We start from the raw sequence: 15,336 nt of genomic DNA on the forward strand, positions 1-15,336 counted from the left end.
CTCAGGCTGCTGCAACGTCATGACGCCTCTGACGCCGCAGGCTCGCCCCGCCTCCTCCGTACCCCTCCCTCCCCCCGGCCTGAGTCAACCAGAGCCCCCGAAGCAGCTGCTCCTTTAACCCCGTCCTGTGTAAGCGAAGAACAGATGCCCTCAGGCGACCTACACGCAGAGGCGGGTCCAAATCCAAAGCTGATCCCCAGGAGCTGTGTGAACAATGAAGAGAAAGGGAAATTTCTCCCAGCAGCCTCAGAAGCAGTGGATTAAAGCTTCACAAACAACTTGATGTACCTGCATCTGTTGAATAACTAAATAGACAACGAAGCATCCCAAATTGAGGAGGAGGACTTTGGGAGCAGGATATATTATTTTTTCCCCTTTTCCTCTTTTTGTGAGTGTGTATGTGTATGCTTCTGTGTGAGATTTTGTCTGTATAGCTTTGCTTTCACCATTTGTCCTAGGGTTCGGTCCATCCACATTTTGTTGTTTTTTTTAATTAAAAATTTTTTTTCTAAATAAATTTTTTCTTAATAATTTTTTTCTTATTTTTTATTTTAATAAATAAAAAAATGTATTTTAAAAAATTAAAATATTTTTTTCTTAATAAATTTTTTCTTAATTTTTTTCTTATTTTTTATTTTAATGGCTTTATTTACTTTTATCTTACTTTATTTTATTTTATTTTATCCTCTTTCTTTCTTTCTATTTTTTCTCCCTTTTATTCTGAGCCGTGTGGATGAAAGGATCTTGGTGTTCCAGCCAGGCATCAGGGCTGTACATCTGAGGTGGGAGAGCCAACTTCAGGACACTGGTCCACAAGAAACCTCCCAGCACCACATAATACCAAATGGCAAAAATCTCTCAGACATCTCCATCTCAACACCAAGACCCAGCTTCACTCAGCAACCAGCAAGCTACAGGGCTGGACACCCTATGCCAAACAACTAGCAAGACAGGAACATAGCCCCATCCATTAGCAGAGAGGCTGCCTAAAATCATAATAAGGCCACAGACACCCCAAAACACACCACCAGACGTGGACTTGCCCACCAGAAAGACAAGATCCAGCCTCATCCACCAGAACACAGGCACTAGTCCCCTCCACCAGGAAGCCTACACAACCCACTGAACCAACCTTAGCCACTGGGGACAGATACCAAAAACAACGGGAACTACGAACCTGCAGCCTGTGAAAAGGAGACCCCAAACACATTAAGATAAGCAAAATGAGAAGACAGAAAAACACCAGCAGATGAAGGAGCAAGGTAAAAACCCACCAGACCTAACAAATGAAGAGGAAATAGGCAGTCTACCTGAAAAACAATTCAGAATAATGATAGTAAAGATGATCCAAAATCTTGGAAATAGAATAGATAAAATGCAAGAAACATTTAACAAGGACCTAGAAGAACTAAAGAGGAACCAAGCAATGATGAAAAACACAATAAATAAAATAAAAAATACTCTAGAAGGGATCAATAGCAGAATAACTGAGGCAGAAGAACGGGTAAGTGACCTGGAAGATAAAATAGTGGAAATAACTACTGCAGAGCAGAATAAAGAAAAAAGAATGAAAATAACTGAGGACAGTCTCAGAGACCTCTGAGACAACATTAAACGCACCAACATTCTAATTATAGGGGTGCCAGAAGAAGAAGAGAAAAAGAAAGGGACTGAGAAAATATTTGAAGAGATTATAGTTGAAAACTTCCCTAATATGGGAAAGGAAATAGTTAATCAAGTCCTGGAAGCACAGAGAGTCCCATACAGGATAAATCCAAGGAGAAACATGCCAAGACACATATTAATCAAACTATCAAAAATTAAATATAAAGAAAACATATTAAAAGCAGCAAGGGAAAAAAAACAAATAACGCACAAGGGAATCCCCATAAGGTTAACAGCTGATCTTTCAGCAGAAATTCTGCAAGCCAGAAGGGAGTGGCAGGATATACTTAAAGTGATGAAAGAGAAAAACCTACAACCAAGATTATTCTACCCAGCAAGGATCTCATTCAGATTTGATGGAGAAATTAATACCTTTAGAGACAAGCAAAAGCTGGGAGAGTTCAGCACCACCAAACCAGCTTTACAACAAATGCTAAAGGAACTTCTCTAGGCAAGAAACACAAGAAAAGGAAAACACCTACAATAACAAAAACATTTAAGAAAATGGGAATAGGAACATACATATCGATAATTACCTTGAATGTAAATGAATTAAATGCTCCCACCAAAAGACACAGACTGGCTGAATGGATACAAAAACAAGACCCGTATATATGCTGTCTACAAGAGACCCACTTCAGACCTAGGGACACATACAGACTGAAAGTGAGGGGATGGAAAAAGATATTCCAAGCAAATGGAAATCAAAAGAAAGCTGGAGTAGCAATTCTCATATCAGACAAAATAGACTTTAAAATAAAGACTATTACAAAAGACAGAGAAGGACATTACATAATGATCAAGGGATTGATCCAAGAAGAAGGTATAACAATTGTAAATATTTATGCACCCAATATAGGAGCACCTCAATATATAAGGCAAATACTAACAGCCATAAAAGGGGAAATCAACAGGAACACAATCATAGTAGGGGACTTTAACACCCCACTTTCACCAATGGACAGATCATCCAAAATGAAAATAAATAAGGAAACACAAGCTTTAAATGATACATTAAACAAGATGGACTTAATTGATATTTATAGGACATTCCACCCAAAAACAACAGAATACAACATTTTTCTCAGTGCTCATGGAACATTCTCCAGGATAGATCATATCTTGGGTCACAAATCAAGCCTGGGTAAATTTAAGAAAATTGAAATCGAATCAAGTATCTTTTCCGACCACAACGTTATGAGACTAGATATCAATTACAGGAAAGATCTGTAAAAATACAAACACATGGAGGCTACACAATACACTACTTAATAACGAAGTGATCACTGAAGAAATCAAAGGGGAAATCAAAAAACACCTAGAAACAAATGACAATGGAGACACGACGACCCAAAAACCTATGGGACGCAGCAAAAGCAGTTCTAAGAGGGGAAGTTTATAGCAATACAGCCTACCTCAAGAAACAGGAAACATCTTGAATAACAACCTAACCTTGCACCTAAAGCAATTAGAGAAAGAAGAACAAAAAAACCCAGTTAGCAGAAGGAAAGAATCATAAAGATCAATCAGAATAAATGAAAAAAGAAATGAAGGAAACAATAGCAAAAATCATAAAACTAAAGCTGGTTCTTTGAGAAGATAAACAAAATTGATAACCATTAGCCAACTCATCAAGAGGAAAAGGGAGAAGACTCAAATCAATAGAATTAGAAATGAAAAAGGAGAAGTAACCATTGACACTGCAGAATACAAACGGTCATGAGAGATTACTACAAGCAACTCTATGCCAATAAAAATGGACAACCTGGAAGAAATGGACAGATTCTTAGAAATGCACAACCTGCCAAGACTGAACCAGGAAGAATAGAAAATATTAACAACCACATCACAAGCACTGAAATTGAAACTGTGATTAAAACCTTCCAACAAACAAAGCCCAGGACCAGATGGCTTCACAGGCGAATTCTAATCAAACATTTAGAGAAGAGCTAACACCTATCCTTCTCAAACTCTTCCAAAATATTGCAGAGGGAGGAACACTCCCAAACTCATTCTACTACGAGGCCACCATCACCCTGATACCAAAACCAGACAAAGATGTCACAAAGAAAGAAAACTACAGGCCAATATCACTGATGAACATAGATGCAAAAAATCCTCAACAAAATACTAGCAAACAGAATCCAACAGCACATTAAAAGGATCATACACCATGATCAAGTGGGGTTTATCCCAGGAATGCAAGGATTCTTCAATATATCGCAAATCAATCAACGTGATACACCATATTAAACTAATTGAAGGAGAAAAACCATATGATCATCTCAATAGATGCAGAGAAAGCTTTCAACAAAATTCAACACCAATTTATATAAAAGCCCTGCAGAAGTAGGCATAGAGGGAACTTTCTTCAACATAATAAAGGCCATATATGACAAACCCCACAGCCAACATTGTCCTCAATGGTGAAAAACTGAACCATTTCCACTAAGAGCAGGAACAGACAAGGTTGCCCACTCTCACCACTATTATTCAACATAGTTTTGGAAGTGTTAGCCACAGCATTCAGAGAAGAAAAAGAAATTAAGGAATCCAAATTGGAAAAGAAGAAATAAGCTGTCACTAGTTTGCAGATGACATGATACTATACATAGAGAATCCTAAAGATGCTACCAGAAAACTACTAGAGCTAATCAATGAATTTGGTAAAGTAGCAGGATACAAAATTAATGCACAGAAATTCTCTTGCATTCGTATATACTAATGATGAAAAATCTGAAAGTGAAATTAAGAAAACACTCCCATTTACCATTGCAACAAAAAAGAATAAAATATCTAGGAATAAACCTAACTAAGGAGACAAAAGACGTGTATGCAGAAAATTATGAGACACTATGAAAGAAATTAAAGATGATACAAATACATGGAGAGATATGCCATGTTCTTGGATTGGAAGAATCAACATTGTGAAAATGATTTCTACTACCCAAAGCAATCTACAGATTCAATGCAATCCCTATCAAACTACCACTGGCATTTTTCACAGAACTAGAACAAAAATTTCACAATTTGTATGGAAACAAAAAAGACCCTGAATAGCCAAAGCAATCTTGAGAACGAAAAAATGGAGCTGGAGGAAATCAGGCTCCCTGACTTCAGGACTATACTACAAAGCTACAGTAATCAAGACAGTTTGGTACTGGCACAAAAACAGAAACATAGGTCAATGGAACAGGATAGAAAGCCCAGAGATAAACACATGCACATATGGTCACCTTATCTTTGATAAAGGAGGCAAGCATATACAGTGGAGAAAAGACACCCTCTTCAATAAGTGGTGCTGGGAAAACTGGACAGGTCCATGTAAAAGTATGAAATTAGAACACTCCCTAACACCATTCACAAAAATAAACTCAAAATGGATTAAAGACCTAAATGTAAGGCCAGACACTATCAAACTCTTAGAGGAAAACATAGGCGGAACACTCTATGACATAAATCACAACAAGATTCTTTTTGACCCACCTGCTAGAGAAATCGAAATAAAAAAAATAAACAAATTGGACCTAATGAAACTTAAAAGCTTTTGCACAGCAAAGGAAACCATAAACAAGACCAAAAGACAACCCTCAGAATGGGAGAAAATATTTGCAAATGAAGCAAATGATAAAGGATTAATCTCCAAGATTTACAAGCAGCTCATGTAGGTCAATAACAAAAAAAGCAAACAACCCAATCCAAAAATGGGCAGAAGACCTAAATAGACATTTCTCCAAAGAAGATCTACAGATTGCCAACAAACACATGAAAGAATGCTCAACATCATTAATCATTAGAGAAATGCAAATCAAAACTACAATGAGATATCATCTCACACCGGTCAGAATGGCCATCGTCAAAAAATCTAGAAACAATAAATGCTGGAGAGGGTGTGGAGAAAAGGGAACACTCTTGCACTGTTGGTGGGAATGTAAATTGATACAGCCACTATGGAGAACAGTATGGAGGTTTCTTTAAAAACTAAAAATAGAACTACCATATGACCCAGCAATCCCACTACTGGGCATATACCCTGAGAAAACCATAATTCAAAAAGAGTCATGTACCAAAATGTTCATTGCATCTCTATTTACAATAGCCAGGACATGGAAGCAACCTAAGTGTCCATCAACAGATGAATGGATAAAGAAGATGTGGCACATATATACAATGGAATATTACTCAGCCATAAAAAGAAACGAAGTTGAGTTATTTGTAGTGAGGTAGATGGACCTAGAGTGTGTCATACAAGTGAAGTAAGTCAGAAAGAGAAAAACAAATACAGTATGCTAACACATGTATATGGAATCTAAGGGAAAAAAACAAAATGTCATGAAGAACCTAGTTGCAAGACGGGAATAAAGACACAGACCTACTAGAGAATGGACTTGAGGATATGGGGAGGGGGAAGGGTAAGATGTGACAAAGAGAGAGAGTGGCATGGACATATATACACTACCAAACGCAAAATAGATAGCTAGTGGGAAGCAAACACATAGCACAGGGAGATCAGCTCTGTGCTTTGTGACCACCTAGAGATGTGGGATAGGGAGGGCGGGAGGGAGGGAGATGCAAGAGGGAAGAGATATGGGAACATATGTATATGTATAACTGATTCACTTTGTTATAAAGCAGAAGGTAACAAAATATATATATATATATATATAGTTCTTAGTACACACACACACAAAAAACAGAGAATAGAAACTTTCCCAAAGGTGATCTCACAATTGAATTATCAGACCAACTTTAAAGAAATTATAATTAATTAATTCAATAAAATATAGGATAAGGTGGAGAGTTTTTACCATTTGTAAACTGGTATCTATAAAAATGGCCAAATACAAATTCTAAAATTGAAAATTATAATAACTGAAATTAGAATAAAAAGTCAGATTAAAGAAACAAAGGAGAGAATTAATGAACTGAAACAGATCAGTAAAAAAACATGTCCATATTGATGCACAGAGTAGAAAGATGAGTATAGAGAAAAAGTGAAGGTTTCTGTAACATGGAGGAAAACGTCTAATATATATGTAAGAAGAGGAAAGAGCAGAGAAGAGAAAAGAAAATTGATCAGAAAAGTATTTAAAGACAGAATGGCTGAGATTTTCTGAAACTGGTGAAACAACAAACTAAAGATTCAAGAATATCTTGGAACCCAAACAACATGAATACAAGGAAATAAATCACAAAAGAAACGTCATTGAAAAACTGTTGAAAAACAGAAACAAAGTCAAAATCTTAAAAGAAGAAAGAGAAAAAAAAAAAAGAAAAACAACTCATCATTCTTAGGAAGAATTATGGAAGCCAAAGACAATATAATGAATTTTAAACTGCTGCCAAAAACAAACAAACAAAAAACAAAACAAACAAACAAAGAAAAAAAACCTTACCAAGCTAGAATGTTTTCTCTAATAAAATAAATATATCTTTCGAAATGAATGCCAAGTACATTTTCAGAAAAATAAAAAATGGAATTTGTGATCAGCAGATCTATAAGAAAGGAAATACTAAACGCAATTCTTTAGGCAGAAAAGTAATCCCAGATAGAAGCATATTAACATAAAAAGAAATGAAATACAACAGTAAAGGAAAATATGTGGAATGATAAATGAATATTTACTACATAAAACAAAATAATAAACATTTGGGTGTTTAAAATATAGAGAGAATCAAAATACACAATAGCAATAGTACATGAGTTGGTAGAGAGCTAAAATGAATTAAAATATTCTTAGGTCCTTGTATTATCCATAAAATGGTAAACACTACTAACTTGCATTAGACTTTAACTAGTCAAGGATGCATTTTGCAATCTCTAGGGTAATCACAAAAAGAATAATAAAATTTTATTGTGTATTATATGCATGTGTTGTGGTGTGTGTATCTATATATATATATATATATATATATATGAAATAAACTAATAGAGTAAAATATAATTTATGAATATGCTTAATCCTACAGGAAAGAAAAAAATAGAAGTGAATAAGACAAATAGGCTAAGCAACTAATAAGAAGGCAATATTAATTTAAATAAACAAACAACTTATATAAATGTAAATAGACTAAATCTTTCCATTAAGAACAAAGATTGTCACACTGGGATAGTAAGGAAACATATCTTAAATATAGGTACAAAAATGTTTGAAAAATCAAAGAATAGAGAAATATATCAGGCAAAAAATTAATTGAAAGAAAACTAATATGGGGCTTCCCTGGTGGCGCAGTGGTTAAGAATCCGCCTGCCAATGCAGGGGACACATGTTCGAGCCCTGGTCCAGGAAGATCCCACATGCCACAGAACAACTAAGCCCATGTGCCACAACTACTGAGGCTGCACTCTGAGCCGCGCACACCACAACTACTGAAGACCGCATGCCAAAACTACTGAAGCCTGTGTGCCTAGAGCCTGTACTCCATAACAAGAGAAGCCACCATGTTGAGAAGCCCACGCACCACACCAAAGAGTAGCCCCCGCTTGCCAAAACTAGAGAAAGCCCGCACGCAGCAATGAAGACCCATCGCAGCCAAAAATATAAATAAATAAATAAATAAATGAAAACTAATATATCTATATTGACCTTATATATAGCTTTAAGGTAAGAAGTATTACTAAAAATAGTTTTTATAATGATAAGGGAGTAAATAAAAAATAGATATAAAAATCCTAAATTTCCAAACATTAAAAAATGTAGTATCAACATATTTATGCTAAAAATTGACAAAAAGAAAAATCTATAAGTGTAGTTAGAGATTTTAACACAGCTCTCTCAGTGACTGGTACAACAAACAGCCCTCAAAAAATCAGTAAGGATGTCACAGATCTGAATATCATGATTAACCAATTTAACTAAATGATCCTGTATACAGTATGGCATCCAACAACTGCAGAATAACATGTTTTTCAAATATACATGGAATATTTACCAAATGATCTTATGCTGATCTATAAAACATATCAGTAAATTTCAAAGAATAATTATGACAAAATATGTTCCGTGACATCAATGGTATTAAGCTAGAAATCAATAACAAAACAAAACTAGAAGATCCACAAGTGTTGGGATTTAAGAAATCAAGCAATGCCCTTGTAAGCAACACAAGGGTAAAAAGAAAAAAAGCACAATGAAAAATTTTTTAACATTTTGAACTGAATTATATATAAACTACATTATTCCAAAGTTTGTGACGGATGGATAAATCAGTGTTTAGACCCTTGTCTTATTCCTCACCTTTCACCGTGATATTTTGCTGCAAGTTTCATATAGATATACTTATTAAGTTAAAAGATCCCTATTTCTAACATTCTAAGATTTTTTAAATAAATGTTGACCTTCTCAAAAAAAAAAGAAAGAAAAATGTATAGCTTTAAATGTTTATATTTTTTCCCCTGCTCTCATTAACCTCAACATTTATTAGTGTAAATTTGAAACAGTAAATAATCAAGTGTGTTAATTGCCATGTGAGGATAGAAGTTCAGGCTGTCATAAGAGCATGTAGCAGAGATGCTAACCCAGTCAGGGATTCAAGGAAAGCTTCGTGGATGAAATGACTTCTGAATTGGTATGAGGAGGAATCATTAGCTATTCAGGTAGATAGGGAGAGAAAGGGTACTCTAAATGGAGTGAATATTATTCCTAAAGACCCAGGACTGAGTCAGCATGGGACATATTTGGGCACATGAGACAGGTGGAATATGTATGATAAAATATGTCTGGTAGAATGGAAGGCAAACGCCTTCCACACCTAATTCATCACCCCTGCAAATTTCTAATTATTAAATTCCTTGCAAATTCAATTTTTCTAACCTCTCTGACAACACTCAGTCCAGCTAATTTGCCTCTCACCTGGATTCCTTAACCATCTTCCAAGTAGTCACACTCTGTTTTAGTTTGCTACCTGTCCCCACTTACAAACCACTCTCTAGAGCATAAAACCCATCAGCCTTTCACTAATCTAGCTAAATTCTCAAGTTTATGTTACTTTATAAGCCTCTCTACGCCCTTCATGATGTGGTCTTTGTATACCTGTCTACCTTCCTAATGTGAACATCCTCTTTCCTTCAGTTACCACAACTGCATATATTAAAAATAATAATAAAGGCTCTAAAGATTCATGATTCAAACATTTATCTGAAGTAGCATGAAAAAGAACAGTAAATAAAACTCAAGGAAGTAGAAAAAGGAAATCATAAATATAAAAGAAAAATCAGTAAAATAAAAACTGTAAAAAATCAGAAAAGTAAAAATTTGGTTATTTTAAAGACTAATAAAATTTTTAAACTTCTCGTAATTCTAAGGAAAAAAAATGAAAGGGCACAAATAACATATATCAAAAAGCAAAAAAGACATTATCACTGCTTGTACAGTGATTAAAAAGATAATAGAAAGATAATATTAACAACTTCTGCCAATAAGCTTGAAAGCTTAGAATAAATAGACAAATTCCTTAAAAGCACAGCTTACCAAAACTGACATAGAATAAATAAGAGATCTGAATATTCCTGCATCTCTTAGGAATTTAATCCATAAGTAAAAGCCCTACCACAGAGAAAACTTCAGTCCAAGATAGCTTAACCAGGGAATTCTTTTGAATATAGAAATAAGAAATCATGCCAAACTTACATCAATTCTTCCCAGGAATGAAAAAAAAAAAAAAGTGTGGTATCTCTTGTTATGATATTGGCACAACCTCAACCCCAAAATCTGTCAATGAAATTACAAAACAAAATATTACAGATCAATCCTAATGAACACACACACACACAAGTGTCTGAAACAAAGTAATAGCAAATCAAATGCAGTGATACCTAAAAGGACAATGCCTTGTAACAACGTAGGAATGTAGGGTTTATTCCAGCAATGCCAAGTTGGTTTAATATTTTTAAAAGTTAATCAGTGTTGTTCACCACATTCACAGAATGAATAAGAACTCCACACGAACATCTAAATTAGTATAGAGGAAGCATTTGATAAAATCCATCATGCATTCATGATTCTTAAAAAGTACTCTAGAAAGAAAAGATAGAAGGAAACTTTTCTAATCTGATAAAGACTATCTGGTTTAAAAAAAAAAAAAGAAACCTACAGTAAGCATAATATTTGTGATGGAATATTAGAAACTTTTCCCCTAAGATCGGGAATGAAACAAGAATATCTGCAGACTGAGATTCTCTCTGCCACCAAACTTTTAGTCAAGATCCGCTGAGCCTTTTGCTCACCTAGCCCAAACTGTGACCTTCCATGTCTATCCTTGTAGAGTCCAGGTTTAGCAAGAATCCTGCTATCTGTTTAGTCAGAATCCCACCCTCAAAATCTTATTACCCTGATATTTGATCATCTCCCAGGTAATATCTGATCACCCTGCCTCCCTTCAGCAAGAATCCTATTAGGTCAATTTAACAAAGAATTACCCTACCCTCAGAGTAATTTTTCATTCATCAACACCGCCTCCCCTTGATCCTTGGCTATAAATCTTGAATTTTCCTTGTTGTATTCTTAGTCAAGCTGAATCTCTCTCCTGTATTGTAAAATCCTGTGACAGTCCCTGCATCTACCATGATTATCTTTTACAGTTTCAACAAAAGTCATGAATAATTATTTTCATTACACTGCTATCACCTCTTCTATTCATTATTGCTATAGAATGTCTAATGAGTGCAATAAGATACAAAAAGAAAGTAAATAAAGTTAAAAATTAAATAAAAGGAAGAAATAAGTATTATTGATAGAACATGACAATACAAATATAAAATGCAAAAAAATCTACAAACAAATTCTGAAAATAAATAAGTAAATTTTATAAGATTTCTAATTACAAAGTCAATATAAAAAATGATTGTATTTCTATGTTCTAGAAACAATTAGAAATAAAATTTACAGATTTTAGTATACTTACCCTTAAAATACATCAATACCTAGGAATAAATCTAATTTTTAAAATGGGCAAGATGGCTGCACAGAAAAACACAAATATTACTAAAAGAAAATTAAAGAATTAAATAAATGGAGGGTTACACCATGTTCATGGATTACAAGACTCAATATTCTAAAAGTATCAGTTCTTCTCAAATTAATGTATAGTTTGCTTCCAACCAAAACTTCACAGAAATTGATTAGATGATTATAAAATGAATATAAAAATGAAAAGGGTTAAGAATAGTGAATACAATTCTAAAGAAGACCAAAGCTTAATGACTTACATAACAAGATACCAAATCTTATAAAACTACAATTCTAGGTGTGGTAGTGGTGATAGGATATACAATAAAACAAAGAAATAGAAGAGACTCCAGAAACAGTTCCAACCATATACAGACTTCTGATTTATCACAAAGTTTGACCATGAAATGCAGTGAAAGAAGCATGGTCTTTTCAATAAATTATGCTAAATCAAATAACTTTACCCCTTTCCTCACATCATATACAAAAACAAATTTTAGATGCATCATAGATCTAATTGTGATAGATAAAACAGTAACACAGGAGATAAGATAACAGCTTCATTTGGGGTAGGCAAAAAATTCCTAAATAGAAAACAGGAAACACTAACAATAATACAAGAAAATACAAACAACTCAATTTCATTAAAAGATGACTTAAAGAGCAAAAAAGCAAAACACAGAGTGGGAGAAGATATTTGCCACACATACATCCAACTTATATTCAGAATTTATAAAAAACTCCTATAAATCAGCAAGAAAGAGGAAAACAACCCAATAAAATTAAGGCAAAAGACTTGTCCATCCATTTCTCAAAAGAAATTGACCAACTGATTCATAAGGTGTTCAACCCTTAGTCATAAGGGAAATGTGAAATAGACACAATAAATTACCACTAGAAAGCCACAAAATTGGCTGAAAGATAAATTTTTTTTAAAAATGACCATACAAAGTGTTGGCAAAGATGTAGAGCAACTAGAATCCTAATACAATGCCTATGGAAATAAAAATTCTTACACTCACTTTGGAAAAACTGTTGGCAGCAGCAACTAATGATAAATATGCACATGACTTATGTCATAGCAATTTCACTTCTAGGTATGTGCCCAGGAAAAATGTATATATATTCATCAAAAGACATGTATAGGTATAAAGATAGGCATAAAGGTATTCACAATAGCCCTAAAACAACACAATCTAAAAGTTAATCAAAGCACAACAAATAGATTATGTTACAGTCATACAATACAATACTCTGCAGCAATAAAAATGAACTACTACTCCATGCATTAGTGGAAAAATTTCACAACCATACAAGCAAAGGAATCCAGACTCAAAAAAGTTAATGCTAAATGATTCAATTTATATTAATCTTAAGAAAAAGGAAAACTAATCTATGGTGATAGAATTCAGAAGAGTGATTACATTCAGTAATGTTGAGTAAAATGACTGGGAGGGATAAGAAAGAGAAATCAGGGACAGTGGTTATATTCTATATCTTAATTTAAGTGGTGACTATATGGATACATTCATTTAGGAAAATCATAAAGACCTACACTAAAATTCTGTGCATTTTACAGTATACCTTAATTTTTTAAAAGTTTACAGAACCACAATGAGATATCACCTCACACCTGTCAGAATGGTTGTCATCAAAAAGTCTACAAATAACAAATGTTGGTGAGAATGTAGAGAAAAAGGAGCCCTAGTACACTGTTGGTGGGAATGTAAATTGGTGCAGCCACTATGGAAAACAGTATGGAGGCTCCTCAGAAAACTAACAAATAGAACTACCATATAATCAAGCAATGTCACTCTTGGGTATATATCCAAAGAAAATGAAAACACTAATTTGAAAAGATACATGCTCCCCAGTGTTCATAGCAGTACTATTTACAATAGCCAAGATATGGAAGTAACCTAAGTGTCCATCAACAGATGAATGAATAAAGAAGATGTGATATACATATATATATATATATATTATATAATATATGTTTATATATACACAATGGAATATTACTTAACCATAAAACAGAATGAAATTCTGCCATTTGCAACAGCATGGATGGACCTAGAGTGTATTATGCTTAATGAAATAAGTCAGACAGAGAAAGACAAATACTGTATGTTATCACTTATATGTGGAATCTAAAAAATAAAACAGATGAATAAATACAACAAAACAGAAACCAGCTCACAGATACAGAGAACAAACTAGTGGTTACCAGGGGGGAGAAGGGAGGGAGGAAGGGCAAGATAGGGGTAGGGGATTCAGAAGTACAAACTACCATGTATAAAATAAATAAGCTATAAGGATATATTGTACAGCAGAGGAAAATATATCCATTATTTTATAGTAACTTGAAATGGAGTATAATATGCAAAAATATTGAATCAATATGCTGCACACCTGAAACTAATATAATATTGTAAATCAACTATACTTCAATTTAAAGTAATTAAATTAAATTAATAAATGTTTAAGTTTAGATCTGCATGTATAGACATAGAAAGATGCCCAAGCTATAATATTAAATGAAAACAGCAAGTTGTAGGACAGTCCCTATTGTATGAGCCTATGTTGGAATAGTAAACTTATAAAGCATAATGTGTGCAGATCTGAAAGAATACACTACCTACAGTGAAGGCTATGTGTGATAATGAGACTTCCCTCCAAATCTATAGTCTTTATTATTTTAGTTTTTTCACAACAAACACAATTACTTTGCTGATTGGGATTTTTTTAAGCTTCTGAAAAGCTATTAGGCAAGTGACGGCTGGAAGTGAACTGAAATAAACACATGGCATCAAGAGACTTTTAATATTAAAAAATAATTTGAATTTGATTCTTTTGCCCTGAAGCATGCCTGAACACGTGAAATGAGAAAGAAGTCTAGATGTCTGCAGTGTTTTAAGCAGTGACCATAACACCAGTATCAAAATTACATATTTTAACCCAATGCCAAAAATTAAAGGATATATTCAGATCTTCTATTGCCCTTCTCCACCTTTCTTCCAACCCTTTTCTATATGCTATATTTTCACCAACTTCATTTCCCTCCAAAGTCTTCCGTATTTTCCCCCTCAGGAATAGAATGTATTCTGCCATATTACTTTCAATTACCGTTTAATAATTTATGAAATTACTCAGCATCATACCTGCAGTATTTCAGTCAGGCCCCATTACATTGTAATGAGGTTTGATTTAACATGGTCATTATAAATGCTGCTAAAGGTTAATAGGGAAAAAAAAGTTTCAATCCAATGCATTTTATTTCACTCATTTAGGAATAAAATAAGCATCTGTCACTAAGCATAGGACTTCCTTTTCCTGTAAGCAGCAGGGTATGATTACTCTGCTCACAAAAGTTTAGCAGAATATAAAGGACTACCATCTGGCAGAAAGCCAACTTGTGGGAGGCACAGTGTAAAACTGCCTTTTCCAAGGATTGTGCTATAGAGTTTGGGGGCAGGAAAATTCTTTATTGTGCAGGACTGTCTTTCCCATGGCGGAACATTCAGCATTCCTGACCTTTGTCCATTAAGTACCTATAGCAATCCCAGTTACTGTTACAGCCAAAAATAGCCCCGTGAATTTCCAAATGCCCTCTGGGGGGCAGCACTTCTCACAGTTTGGTACCACTGGTTTAAAAGGTTGAGCACTAGTTTTAAAGTCTAGAAAATCTAGTTTTGAAAGTCTAATTTATGCTAAACAGTTCATT

This window comes from Balaenoptera musculus, chromosome 5, assembly GCF_009873245.2.
Source record: "Balaenoptera musculus isolate JJ_BM4_2016_0621 chromosome 5, mBalMus1.pri.v3, whole genome shotgun sequence".
In the NCBI taxonomy this organism is placed as follows: Eukaryota; Metazoa; Chordata; class Mammalia; order Artiodactyla; family Balaenopteridae; genus Balaenoptera; species Balaenoptera musculus.